Consider the following 14,230-nt stretch of genomic DNA (forward strand, 5'->3'; position numbering starts at 1 on the left):
TCAAAAGATTGACTTATTGGACTGGCATTGTGGCACAGCAGGTTAAGGTGCCGCTTGGGATCCAACATTCCATATCCGAGCGATGGTGTGAGTCCTGGCTGCTCCACGTCTGGTTCAGGTTCCCGCTAATGCGCCTGGGAGGCAGCGGAGGATGGCCCAAGCACTTGGGCCCCTGCCACCCACATGGGAGACCCGGATGGAGCTCCTGGCTCCTGGTTGCAGCCTGGCCCAGCTCTGGTTGTTGCAGGCATTGGGGGTTAGGGGCGTGGGGTGGTAAACCACTGAATGGAAGAGCTCTCTAAATAAATAAATCTTTAAGAAAAAAAATGAATGAGACACCGTCAAGACTCAACTATGAAACAGGAGAAAGCATATATTTTTAAAAATTGTTTGGAAAGCAAAGAGTGACTGAGAGAGAAGGAGAGGCAGAGAGAGGGCCCTTCCACATGCTGGTTCTCTTCCCAGATGCCGACAACAGTCAGGACGGGGGGTTGGGGGGGGGGGCACCGGGCCAGCTTCCCACATCAGGGCACTGCCTCAGGTCCCAGAGGCTTCCACTGCTACCCAGCTCCCTGCTAACGACCTGGGAGACAGCAGAGCATGGCGGGAGTACTGGGGCCCCTGCCCCCCACCTGGGAGACCAGGATGAAGCTCCTGGGTCCTGCTTTGGCCTGGCCCAGACCTGGCTATTGTGGCCATTTAGGGAGCGGACCAGTAGATGGAAGCTCTCTCTGTCTCTCTTTTTCTGTCACTCTGCCTCGCAAATAAATAAATATTAAAAACAAAAACCACAAAATACAGTCCGGACTAGGCCAGGCTGAAGCCAGGAGCCATGAACAATACCCAGGTCCCCCGAGTGGGTGGCCAGGAGCTCAAGGACTCGAGCTATCGCCTGCCATCTCCGTGGCCCTTAGCAGGGGCTGGGCGCAAAATGTAGAGCACGTAGGAATGAACCAGGCCCTCTGATGTGGGACGCAGGCGGAACAAGCTGTGGCCCACGGCTGCCCCGTCACTGGCTTGTCATCCCATGAAAGGCGTAGGGCCCAAGGCAGCGGAGGCGCCTGTGGGCTGTGTGCCTGACGCAGGTTTTGTCCATCTCGTCTGCTCCCCCGCCCCCCTCTCCCTCCCCCACTGGAGGAACCAGTTTTAACTGGAAGGCCCCCCATCTCCCCAGCCTGCACCCCGCTCTGCTCTTCTGCCCCCTTGCCAGCTCCTCACTGGGTTCCTCCCGCACCCATGTATTCTCCTAGTCTGTGGCTTGTGGGGAGAGTCCTTGGGACCCAGGAGCATGCCCAGAATGACCATGGATGAACTGACCCAGCAGCACCCTCTCCTGGGAAGTCCCAAGTCCCCTAGATGGGCCCCCAGTCTCCCCTCACCCTGACTGTGAGGTGGGACCATGACTTCATTCTTTTTGTTGTTATTTTTTAAATATTTTATTTATTTGAGAGGTAGACTTATAGACAGTGAGAGAGAGAGACAGAGAGAAAGGTCTTCCTTCCGTTGGTTCACCCCCCAAATGGCTGCTACAGCCGGTGCTGCGCTGATCCGAAGCCAGGATCCAGGTGCTTCCTCCTGGTCTCCCATGCGGGTGCAGGGCCCAAGCACTTGGACCATCCTCCACTGTACTCCCAGGCCACAGCAGAGAGCTGGACTGGAAGAGGAGCAACTGGGACTAGAACTGGCGCCCATATGGGATCCTCAGCATCCACCCAGATTTGTCCCTAGAGCTCAGGGCCAGTGGCAGGTGGATTGGGGGTGTGGTGGGGGCAGGAGCATCTCTCCTAATGCAATGATCAAGAGACATAGCTGGCCAGGGTGGGGGGAAGGGGGGAGGGCCTAGGGTGCCCTCTGTCTCCTGCCCAACCCCTGGGCCATGAGATTGACCGCCTTCACTGAACTGCAGCCCTTCCCCTCCATGGTCCCGGGAGGCAGGTCTTCCTCTCTGGGACAAGGCCCTCCCTGTGTGACATCCCAGCTCTGGAGTCACTGGGAGCTCCCCAGGGCCTCAAAGGTATTGTGGCCCCAGACCTAGGACTTGGACCTGGGAGGATGGTTGTGGTCGCAGTGACACCTGCTGGGGATCTCAGGAACAGCAGCCTGAGCGATGCGGGCAGGGTGTGTTGCAAGGGAGGGTGGCCACAAACAGATCTGGTTATGACTGCGCTGGGTATCAAACCCTCATCACATTTCCAGGGAAAGTGCACAGAATGGCGCTGGGGGAACGGGGTGGTGGAATTCCAGCCGGGGCTCCCAGGGAAAGCCAGGGCCCTGTGCATGTGAGCTGCATCCTTGGGACTGGCGTTGCGTTTGGAACTTGGTGCCCGAAGCCCGCTTCCTCGCGCTGCTTCTCTTTTTCACACACTCAGAAAGAAGCCTGAGAATGCACATTGCGTTTCTACGTGAGGTGGGGCTTCCAGGGCAAAGCGCAGGAAGTGTGCGCTCCATGTGCCTCTGCGTGGCGCCCACGGAGACCAGGACGACATCCACGGCAGGTGTCGGCCCTCGAAAGCCCATCGGGGCCATCGCTACAATGTCAGCTGCTCAAGAAACTGGAAAGATTGAGCAGGACTGGACAATGAACTGGCACAGGGCTGGACACCTGATGGACACTCGATGGGGGAGGGGTTCGTTAATAAAATGAGAGGTGCACAGCCGAGGGCAGGTGGCCTTCCTGTGAGGCCACAGTTGCTCCTGGTGACTGGGAAGCCACCAGCTACCTGCACCCTCCTAACACGGGGGGGCTAGCCCAGTCACTCACCTGGAATAATGACAACACCAGGTAAACAGCCAGGGGCGTGGACTGTGGGGTGCAGCAGCACGGGCCCGCGGTGTCACACGTGTGCTTTGCCCCCGGCCGCCTCTACTGTATAAATCAGTGCCACCTGCCATGGCGGGGCTCCAGCGGTCACTACCCCCAGAGCCCAGTGCCCATGTCCCTCGGGCAGAGCTGGGACTATAAACGGGAAGATGTCGGTGGGGTGCAGAGTGGGGCTCATGTCAGGGACTCAGCAGGGGCCTGGCTCTGTCTGGTGCAGGACGTATGCTCCGCGTCCCATCCTCCCTGGCGCCCCAGGCCTCAGCTGGCACCACCAGGAAGGCGTTTGTGGAAGCCTGGAACTCTGTCACGCTGCTTTTCCGGGAGCATCAGCAGGGAGCTGGGTTGGAAGTGGAGCAGCTGGGAATCGAACCAGCCTTCATATGGGACGCCGGTATCACAGGCCGCAGCTGAACCCACTGGGCCACAATGCCGGCCCCTCTAAAGACTTTGTAAGTTTCAGCTAGTGTTATTGATCATGAAGTTTGTTCCGTCAGACATTTGTGGCCAGGCTTCACGGCACACACGTGTCCACAGCCACAGTGGACTGGAGCAGGCAGTGAGCCCACGGCCGGCCCCTGCACAGGCGTGGTGCCCCCTTGTTTCTCGGGCAATTGCTCTGGTGTGCTTGGGAGAAGCCGAAGCATGGTGACGGTGTCAGGGCATCCGTGACAGGCTCCGTGCGGGCCCCAGGCTCGAAGCAGCCGGAAGCAGGCATGCATACAAATGGGGCCGGAATGGTACAGTTAGATGGAGCGCTGGGTGGGTGAGGAGCCAGCACTGAGCAGGAGCTGGAGAGGCGGCCCCCAGCCCCCGCGGCAGGCTGGCCCGAGCCTCGGCTGGGCAGAGCCTGAGGATGCCACCTCCATGCAACAAGGAGCACCCTCCTCGCTGAGGCCCGAGCGGGACCCACCAGAGAGACAAGAGACAGAGCGGTCTTCCATCTGCTCGTTCGCTCCCCAAATGCGGGCAGCAGCCAGGGCTGGGCCAGGCTGAAGCCAGGAGCTTGGAAATCCGTCTGGGTCTCCCACCCTCCTGGCAGAGGCCAAAGTAATGGGAGTGTGTGGGGGGTCGCCTGTCGCCCCCCAGGGTGCACATTAGCAGGAAGCTGGAATTGCAAGCGGCGCTCAGCCCCAGGCGCTCTGACAACAGGGTGTCCCAAGCAGCTTCCTAAACCCACGCTCGCAGCTGGGAAGGAGGGGGTCAGGCGGCAGCGGGATCTCATTTGCTCCTTGCCGGCAGCTCCCAGAGCGGCTGTTTCAGGTCTGCAGTGGCGGGGTGGGGGTGGGGGGTCGGGAGGAGGCTGCGGGAGTTCAACGATGCGCCCAAGGTCAGCCAGCCAGGACCGGCGCCCGGGGAGCCAGAGCAGGCACTGCGGCTGCGGGGAGAAGCCGCAACGGTCGTCACGAGGGAGGGCTGGGCCGTCCGCGGGGCGCAGGAGCGCGTCCTGGGCCGAGGGGCCCTCCGGCTGCACCCCGCGGGGCGTGCTCGGATCTCCGGGCGGCGGCCGGCCCGGCGCTGGGCTCCCGCGGGGCCGGCAGGGGGCGCCCCTGCAGCTGGCCGCGCCCGGGGTCGCGCAGGTGCCTTCGCGGCGCCCCCAGCCCGCCTTCTCGCAGCGCCCCTTCCCGGCCCACGCCTCGCGTTCCTAGGATCGAAGCTCTAGGACAGGTCACCCCCGCCTCCCCAGGCGCCATCCGGATGGGGCTGTGAGGGAGAGGAGCTAGGGGGCCGAGAGCTGGGCGTGCGGCCGCTGCCCCTCCGCAGGGACAGCCGGAGCCGCCACGTGGTCAGCGTTACAGGTCGTTTTCGTCCGTTGCTCCAAGCCCTTTGAACGAGGCAGAACCAAGGTCTGGGCTCCCAGAGCACCGGTCAGCGTGAGTGATGCTGAGACATCGCACGAACGGGACCGCGGCTGGGGGCGTCGCACAGCGCCTCTCCCGAATCGCACTGGAAGCTGTCTTCACCTCCGTTCCGGGACGCAGACGGACAGGGAGTGTCCTGCCCGCTTTACGGGCGAGGAAGCCGAGGCCGCAGAGCGAGCCCGCAGCAAGGCCCAGGGAGGACCCTCGTCTCCCTGCCGCAGCCCACTCTGCGGCAGCCGGTGACCCCTGCTGGACACGTGTGGTATTGCAGCCAGGTCACCGGGGACGCCGAGGGAGGGGGCCCCTCCTGGTTCCACAAGTTTCCACTGACAGTGTCTTCTCCAAATCCCCCAGCACCCTTCCCTCTGCCCCCCTCCCGCCCTCAAAGTGGACCCCACCCAGGGGGCCGGCAGCCAGAGAGAGGGAAAACGTAATCCTCTATTGAACCTATTTGAAAGACAGAGACAGAGAGAGATGCTGGTTCACTCCCCAGATGCCTACAACTGGGGCTGGGCCAGGCCAAAACCAGCACCGGAGAACTCAGTCTGGGTCTCCCAGGCGGCGGCAGGGACCCAACCACTTGGGCCACCAACCTGCTGCCTCCCAGAATGCATCAGCAGGAAGCTGGAGTTGGGAGCAGGGCTGAGACCTGCACTCAGGCACGCGCGCGTGGGATGTGGGCTTCTCCCGTGGCACCTTAACCACTGTGCCCAATGCCTGCACCCACGGGCTCCTTCCAAACTCGGATGTGGTGAGCAGGGACGGACCGTGTAATTAGGCAGAGTCGGGAAAGAAGGACGGAGAAAAGCCGATTTGCAAGACCCGGCCTGAATCTCACTCCAGGCTCCGCCCTCGCCTCCCTGTCCCTGGTGTCGCCCGCCTGCATTCCCATCTTGTTTTCTGGGGCTTCTGCTTTGCTGCAGCCCAGCGATTAAAGCCACGGCCCCTGGTGCCAGGTTCCAATCCCAGCTCGGGGCTCACTAGCTGGCCAGGTACTTCCATAGTTCCCGGGCTCTTCTAACAATGCCTGGCGTGTAGTAAGCACTCAGGGATACCTAACACTTACATAGCAATGGCCACAGGCTGCAGGGACTGTGTATTTCTCTGTGTGCCCAGCGAACAGGAACTGGCCCAAGCATCTCTCACTCCCGGGGCTTCGTGCCGGCTGCCCCTGGTGCTAGTCACTGTCTCACGCGGTTGGTTTTCGGAGGCTGATGGTCCGAGAGCAGGAGGCTGTCACCGGGGGCAGGAGCTGGTGCTGCCCGTGGGGGAGTCTGTGATCGGCGACCCCTCCATGAGGACCACAACCCCCACTGCACGCGCCACCTCCAGGTGCCCGAGGACCTCCCCCGAGCCAGGCCCACCTGCCGAGCTCGGCCGCTGGGCTGAGTGCCAGCCTGGGGTGATTTAAGGCATGCGGGAGGGGGTGGGGTTTGAGCACCCACAGACTTTGGTGTCTGGGGGTGGCGGCGGCTCCTGAGCCAGTCCTCTGAGGAAACCGAGGGGTGCTTAGAGACGCGACCGAGTTAGCGCGTGTGAGTGTTAGAGCGTCGTTTCCTTAAAATGCTGCCAGGACCTTTGCTCTTTTTTCTTTCTTTTTTTTTTTTTTAAGATTTATTTCTTTATCTGAAAAGGGTGAGTTGCAGAGGCAGAGGCAGAGGGAGAGAGAGACAGAGACACAGAGAGAGAGAGAGAGAGAGATCTTCCATCTGTTGGTTCACTCCCCAAATGGCCGCAACAGCCAGGAGGGAGGGGCCAGATTGAAGCCAGGAGCCAGGAGCTTCCTCTGGGTCTCCCACATGGGTGCAGGGGCCCAAGGACTTGGGCCTCCTCTGTCGTTTTCCCAGGCCATTAGCAGGGAGCTGGATCGGAAGTGGAGCATCGGGATCTTGAACCGGTGCCCATATGGGATGCTGGTGCTACAAGAAGCAGCTTTACTTGCCGTTCCACAGCAACAAACCTTATTATGTATTATCATTTTTAAAGATTTATTTATTTGAGGCCGGCGCCGCGGCTCACTAGGCTAATCCTCCGCCTGCGGTGCTAGTACTCCGGGTTCTAGTCCCGGTCAGGGTGCCGGATTCTGTCCCGGTTGCTCCTCTTCCAGGCCAGCTCTCTGCTGTGGCCCAGGAGGGCAGTGGAGGATGGCCCAAGTCCTTGGGCCCTGCACCCCATGGGAGACCAGGAGAAGCACCTGGCTCCTGGCTTTGGATTGGTGTGGTGCGCCAGCTGCAGCGGCCATTGGAGGGTGAACCAACGGAAAAGGAAGACCTTTCTCTCTGTCTCTCTCTCTCTCACTGTCCACTCTGCCTGTCCAAAAAAAAAAAAAAAGATTTATTTATTTGAAAGGCAGAGTTACAGAGAGGCAGAGAAAGAGAGACTGCTTCCATCTGCTGGTTCACTCCCCAAATGGCTGCAATGGCCGAAGCTGAACCAATCTGAAGCCAGGAGCCAGAAGACAGGAGACAGGAGCTTCTTCCAGGTCTACCATGAGCGTACAGGGGCCCAAGCATTTGGGTCATCTTCCACTGCTTTCCCAGGCCATAGCAGAGAGTTAGATTGGAAGTGGAGCTGCCGGGTCTCGAACCAGAGCCCATATGGGATGCCAGTACTGCCTCTTATTATGTATTATTATTTTTAAAGATTTATTTATTTTACTTGAAAGTCAGAGTTACACAGAGAGAGGACTTCCATCCCCTGGTCCACTCCCCAATTGGCCACAACAGCCGGAGCTGCACCGATCTGAAGCCAGGAGTCAGGAGCTTCTTCCAGGTCTACCATGAGGGTGCAGGGGCCCAAGCACTTGGGCCATCTTCTACTGCTCTCCCAGGCCATCGCAGAGAACTAGATTGCAAGTGGAGCAGCCAGGTCTTGATCCAGCGCCCCTATGGGATGCTGGTACTGCAGGCTGCAGCTTTATCTGCTACACCTCAGCACAAGCCCCCTTATTATGTATTTTTTTAATATTTATTTATTTGAAATTCAGAATTACACACAGAGAGAAGGAGAGGCAGAGAGAGAGAGAGAGGTCTTCCATGCCCTGGTCTACTCCCCAACTGGCTGCAACAGCCAGAGCTGCGCCAATCCTAAGCTAGGAGCCAGGAGGAGCTTCTCTGGGTCTCCCAAGCTGGTGCAGGGGCGCAAGGACTTGGGCCATCTTCCACTGCTTTCCCAGGCCACTGCAAAGAGCTGGATCAGAAGTGGAACAGCTGGGTCTTGAACCAGCGTCCATATGGGATGCTGGTACTGCAGGTGGTGGCTTTACCAGCTATACCACAATGCTAGCCCCCTTATTGTGTATGTATTTAATTTGGAAAGCAGAGAGAGAGAAAGAAATTTCTCATCTGCTGGTTCACTCCCCAAATGCCTACAACAGCTGGGTCTGGGCTAGGCCAAAGCAAGAAGCCAAGAATTCACCTGGGTTTCCCATGTGGGTGTGTGGGTGGCAGGGACCCAACGATATTTTTTTTAAGATTTATTTTATTTATTTGAAAGGCAGAATTATAGAGTGGGAGAGAGAGAGATCTTCCATCCACTGGTTCTCTCCCCACATGGCCGCAATGGCCAGGGCTGGACCAGTCTAGAGTCAGGAGCCAGGTCTCCCACATGAGTGACAGCGGCCCAAGGACTTGAGTCCTCGTGTTCTGCCTTCCCAGATGCGTTAGCAGAGAGCTGCAGAGTCGCCAGGACCCAAACTAGTATTTAGACGTGGGACGTAGGTGTCCCTAGGGCCGTCCAGCCCACTCTGCCATCATGCCTGCCCTTAAACTTCTGTTTGAGGCCCCCTTTTTCATGTGTCTTTTGAAATACCCTCGTGTCGGCCACCTGACACTTAGGAGTGCATTTATGGGAACAGTGGAGCAGGTTATATGAAATTGGGATTGTCCCCTCCGGGTCACCGCCACCCACCTGCTCACCCAGCTGCCGCACTTCCCCTCCCCAGTGGCAGCCTCCCCAGCACGCAGGGTGCAACAGCTGGTCTCCCAGGAGCGCCAGAAAGGCAGGGGCAGGATTTATAATCACCAACGAGGCAGGTCTGACTGACTCGGGACCCAGTGTTTATTCAGTCATTTATTAATTTGTTAATTCAAATATTTAATGACAACCTTCCTGTGGCCTGAAGCTCAGAACCTCTATGGGAGGAGGCGTGGATGCAAAAGAAACAGGGCTTCAGGGGCAGGGTCTTTGTTCCTGAGGAGCCCACTGTCTACGCAGAGCAGATCCCGCACACTCAAGGACTGCGCCTTATCAGAGACACCGGCACAAGGCACAATTCTGCCAGCGACATGCCCAGTGCCAAGATGGTGATCGGGCAGAAGCAGGAGCCCTGGGTCAAGGCAGGCTTCCGGCAAGAAACCTGATGACCTTGGCAATGGGTGGGGAGCTAAGAGGCCCCTTGGCATCCAGCTGCGGGGCTAAGCTCAGAGATGCAGGACATCAAGAGCTGCAGAAAGGCCTTGGGTGGGCAAGGCCACACAGCACAGCCCTGAGTGTTGTCCGGGAGGAACAGCAGCGAGAAGGCTTCAGCTCGGAGCTGCCACAGGCTGCGGACGCTGGGGGGAGCTCCCTGTTATCAGCCAGCCTTCGGTGACTGTAACAACGCACCTGAGCCAGGCTTCGTTATAAAGCAAAGAGGTTATTCCAGCTCATGGTGCTGGAGGTCCAAGATCCAGAGTGGGACGCCAGCTTTGGCAGGGGCCGCCCTGGCTGCACACAGCCTGATGGGAATTGATGTGCCTGCGTCTGTGTCCGTCTGCATCCGTGTATGCTCTCTCCTTCTGGTCTCACCAGACTCCAATCGTGCGGCTGCACCCTAACGACCTCATCAAATCTCCATCTATGCTCCATAATTGGGTTAAGTTTCCACCCTCTCAGTGCCGTCAGCATAAGATTTGGGGGGGGGGGATTAAACATCTGCATGTGTTCAGGAGGGCAATATGCAAAGCATAGCACTCCCCAAAAGAGGGCAGAGGCTTCCTACAGAAGGTCCATGAAGCCCCCGCCCCCGCCAAGGCTTGAGGTTCCACCATTAGAGAAGAGATGTGTTCTTGTGTATTTGTCTCTCGCATCTTTTAAGAAATTTTTCCCCATCAAAAATGTCAAACGGGGGTGCAGGTGCCTGGCGCAGCAGTGAAAACCTCACTCAGGATGCCCGGGTCCGAGTCCCGGCTCTGGTTTTGACTCCAGCTTCCTGCTAATGTGCACCCTGGGGGGCAGCAGGTGACGGCTCAAGGACTTGGGTCCCTGCTGCCCATGGGGGAGACCTGGTTTGGGCTCCTGGCCTCTGACCTTGGCCTAGCCCAGCCCCGGCTATTGAGAGCATTTGGGGAGTGAATGAGAGTATGGAAGGTTTCTCTCTCTGTCTCTTTGCCTTTCAAATAAAATTTTAAAGCAAGTGATTTTTAAACACCAAACATGCTTGTGATAGAAAACAAAGAAGGTGAAAATTGCTTTGTCCACAGCCCTGGCCTCCAAGGCACCCCCATTATCATCTGGGATCCTTCCCTGGCCCCTTGCTTCCTCTGCAGGGATTCGGAGGCCTCCTTCCCCCACCTACCCTCAGTCTGATGCTCCAAAAACACGATGCCCCCACTCCCAAGTGCCGGAAGTCCTGTGACCTTGAGGGGGTCACTCACCTACCTGGACTTGGGCGTCATCATTGAGCGATGGGGACGATGATGACAGATGCACCACTGAGCAGTGCTCCAAAGGCAGACAACGCAAGTGGGGTGTGGCGAGGGTGTTGCCAGGGCATTATGGGCAGAACAGAACCCGTCAGGATAAGGGGACCAGTGCCAGGGAGAGTGGGCAACCCCAGGAGGACGACAGGTGGCTGAGCAAACCTGCAGTGTCCCGCGCAGGCCTCCTCTGGCCCAGCCCTCGAGCAGCCACGTCTCGGGTCTGTGCGCATGCTCTGGTGCCTTCCCTCGCCCCTGCTGGACATCACTGCCCACTTCCTGTTGGGTCCAGAGTCCATTTCCAGTGCAGCCAAGAGGGAGTTGGAGGGTGCAGGGCAGCCTGGAACCTGGCGGTGAGCTTGGCGGACTCTCTGAGTGCTGCCTTGGCTGGAGTCTGCACATGTGGGGCCCCCCGGGCCAGACAGAGCCGGATGCTTCCTGGGGACCCTTTGTTGAGACGCGGTGGCCTGGATGGGAGCAGCTGGGCAAGGTGGAGGGGAAGGCCTGGTGGCAGCCTAGAACTGGACTTGATGCAGCCATGACAAGGCTCACGACCTCCCAAGAGCGTGTGTGTGTGTGTGTGTGCGCGCGCGCACGTGCAGTCCTGGGCGGTGGCTGCCTTGGGCTGGCTCGTGGAGACAGGTAGCTGCATGTGGAAGTGTAAGAATGCCTCGTGTGCATACCTGTGTGGACGTGCGAATCCTGGAGCAGCTGGGGGTCTGCCTAGGAATGTAGACATCCATGGGGAGGGGTGGGGGTCTGCATTGCTGAATGCCTGGACTTGTGCCGTGGGGCGTGTGTGTGTGTGTGTGTGTGTGTGCAGGCGCGTGCTGCATGGAGCGTGTGTCTGAGCACAGCGGGGAGGGCTTCTGTGAGCATGCATCCTGTTCCTAGGACGCTTTTTTGCTTTTAAAGATTGATTGATTTGAAAGGCAGAATGATAGAGAGATAGGGAGGGAGTGAGAGAAAGGAGAGAGAGGCAGAGGGGAGATCTTCCATCCACTGGTTCACTCCCCAAATGGACACAACAACCAGGGCTAGGCCAAGGCCGAAGCCAGGAGCCAGGAGCTCCACCCGGGCTCCTCACATGGGTACCAGGGACCCAAGCACTTGGGCCATTCTCTGCTGCCTTCCCAGGGGCACTAGCAGGGGGCTGGAATGGAAGCTGGGACTCGAACCAGCAGTCCCATATGGGATGGCTGCATTGCAAGCAGTAGCTTAACCCACTGTGCCACAAGACCGGCCCCTTCTATGACACTTGCTATCACTATAGCCCCATCAAAAGGCCCCAGGTCAAGGTTACAAGCTGTTCCCTGCATGTGCTGGGCCCTGTGCCAGCTTCCATAGACAGAGAGAGAAGTAAAACTCGGGCCTGTGCGGGGAGAAGGAGCAGCAAACCCCATAGCACACAAGGCTGCGAGTCCCTTCCTCAGAGACCCTGCAAAACCACAGTATGGGGGTGACCTTCCCCTCGGGGCTCTGAGCCCCTCCAGGCTGGGCCCTGGGGGGAAGCACCTGCCGCACAGCGCAGGGCATATGCATTAAGGATGCCTAACGCAGCGGCCGTGTGAACCCAGCTACGCCCGCAGGCCCTGAGCCAGCCGCGGGCATCACCAGTCAGAGCCAGAGCTGCCATTCCCACTGTGGCCACGCTCAGCGCCCACCTCCCCTGCGACAGCTGGGTCTTCTGCACCAGCGGCTTCAGCTCTCCCACACTCCGTTTCCTCATGTGTGTGACTGGGAGAGTGATTGCCACGTGAGGCTTCAGTGAGACCACGGGAGGGCCTGGCACACGCGTGTGCACACCCACACAGCTCGGTGCACAGGAACTGCTAGTGGAACTGCAGAACTATTATGGACAGCCAGGAGCTGCCAGCTGGGCAGACCACGAGGGCAGAAGCGGAAGTGTGGAGTCTCTGGGGCGGGCTGTGGGTTACCCCAGCAGGCAGGGCCGACGTCAGGAGGGAGGAGGCCCAGGGTGGTCCACATCATTGGCTGGGGGTGGGGGCTCCAGAGCATCCATCTGTGCACTGAGCGCTTCTCCTTCTCTTTGCTGCTTCCTCCAACGTCTTCGTGACAGCCTTGCCCATCAGGTGTCAGCAGGCACATCTTCTGCAGTGTTGAAAGCAGGACACTGAGGGCGAATTGCCCACCCCCACCCCCAGGCATGTGCATGTTCGTGTGTGCCTGTGTGTGCTTACGAGCGTGGGGTCAGGGGCTGCAGCTGGGGTAGCCCAAGTGGCCCCAGTCCCTCCACACTTGCTCACACTTGGATGTCCAGGGGGTGTGGCTGGGGCCTGGTGGGTTTCTCCCCAGTCCACGGCTCTTCCTGTTCTCTGACTCAGGCTGGTCCTGCTCAGGTCCCTCCTCCTCTGAGCTCTTCTAATCCTGGTTAGGAGTCTTACCTGGAACCGGGTCCAACTGGTTTGTGGTGCTGACAGTGCACCTGTCTCCCTCCTAACTCCAGCGATCAAGAACCACTCAGGTAGTCTGAAATCAGCACAGAAACCAACCAATGATGTAGCAGGTTAAGCCACTGCCGAGATGCCAGCATCCCATATGGGCTCCTGTTAGAGACCTTGCTGCTCCACTTCAGGTCCAGCCTCCCTGTGATGCACCTGGGAAAGCATCCGACGACAGCCCAGATACTTGGGCCCCTGCACCCAGGAGGGAGACCTAGAAGAAGCTCCTGGCTCCTGGCTTCCACCTGGCTCAGCCCTGCCTTTGCAGCTATGAGGCTATCGGGGGAGTGAACTAGCAAATGGAAAATCACTTTCCATCTCTCCCCATCTCTGTAGTTCTGCCTTTCAAATAAATAAGTAGAATCTTAAAAAAAAAAAAAAAGCAACCAATAACACAAACCACCCATCTACCAACTCTTAAAGCAGCCACAGACACCAGCGCACCCCCTGCAGTGATAATAAACAACCAACAGTGTGTGCCTGCACCTGCCCAGCGTTGCCACCTCATCCGTTCAAACACCTGCGTGATGTTTGCTGTCATCCTCACTTCCTATCTGGGGTTCACAACTTACGTGGGCCGACTCCAGGTCTCTGCACAGCACGCGCGGCCGAGCAGCTTCCATAAGCAGAACCAGGAGATTCGATGGGACTGGCAGGACGCTTCCAGATGACGAATCTCCTGCTCCGCTCATTGCGGGAGGAGCTGAGCTGAATAAACGAGGCTCACTATTTTGGGGGCTTCCTCCGTTCCTGCTGCTAAGGTCACAACCGCCACCTTGACCTCTCCCAGGCCCCTCCTCAGCCTGGCGTCTGCTCCACGCCAAGGTCGCTCTCACCTGATGTTCCACACGCATGCCTGGTTCTGGGGGAAACCTTGCATGCAGGATTTGGCCCTCATTGCAAGTTACGTTTTGTCTTGCTTGATTTGACGCCGTGATCAAGATTCTCAGAAACACTCCGAATCTCGCTGGGGTCATCGGCTGCGGGTCTGGCTCCTACACTGGGGCCAGCCCTGCTGTGACGGCAACTGCGCCTTCCCTGCAGGACTCGGGGTGGGGGGCAGGAGGCTCCGCTTCTCCACGCCTCGGAAAGCAGGTGTCTCCCGCCGCTCCCGCCCGCCGGCGGCTCAGCCTGCCCCACTGCCCAGAGAGTCTGGGTTTGTGCGCATCTGCAGCATTTCCTCAAACGCCCCTTGAGGCCCCGCCGTGCACCGCGCCGCGACAGCCCACCCTCCCTTTAAACACAGGGCACCCTTTTCCGCCTCTCCTCTGCCCCAGGGTCCCCTTGGACTCCCTTTACCCAGCAAGAGCCCTCCCCCAGCGATTGCACACGCGTTTCTCCTGCTCCCTGAGGGAGGCGGTGCTGCCGACCCGGTCCTGCGCGCCGGGAGACCCATGGCTGCGGGACAGA

This window comes from Oryctolagus cuniculus, chromosome 17 (assembly GCF_051225735.1).
Source record: "Oryctolagus cuniculus isolate XC-2025 breed Fujian yellow rabbit chromosome 17, ASM5122573v1, whole genome shotgun sequence".
Classification (NCBI taxonomy): Eukaryota; Metazoa; Chordata; class Mammalia; order Lagomorpha; family Leporidae; genus Oryctolagus; species Oryctolagus cuniculus.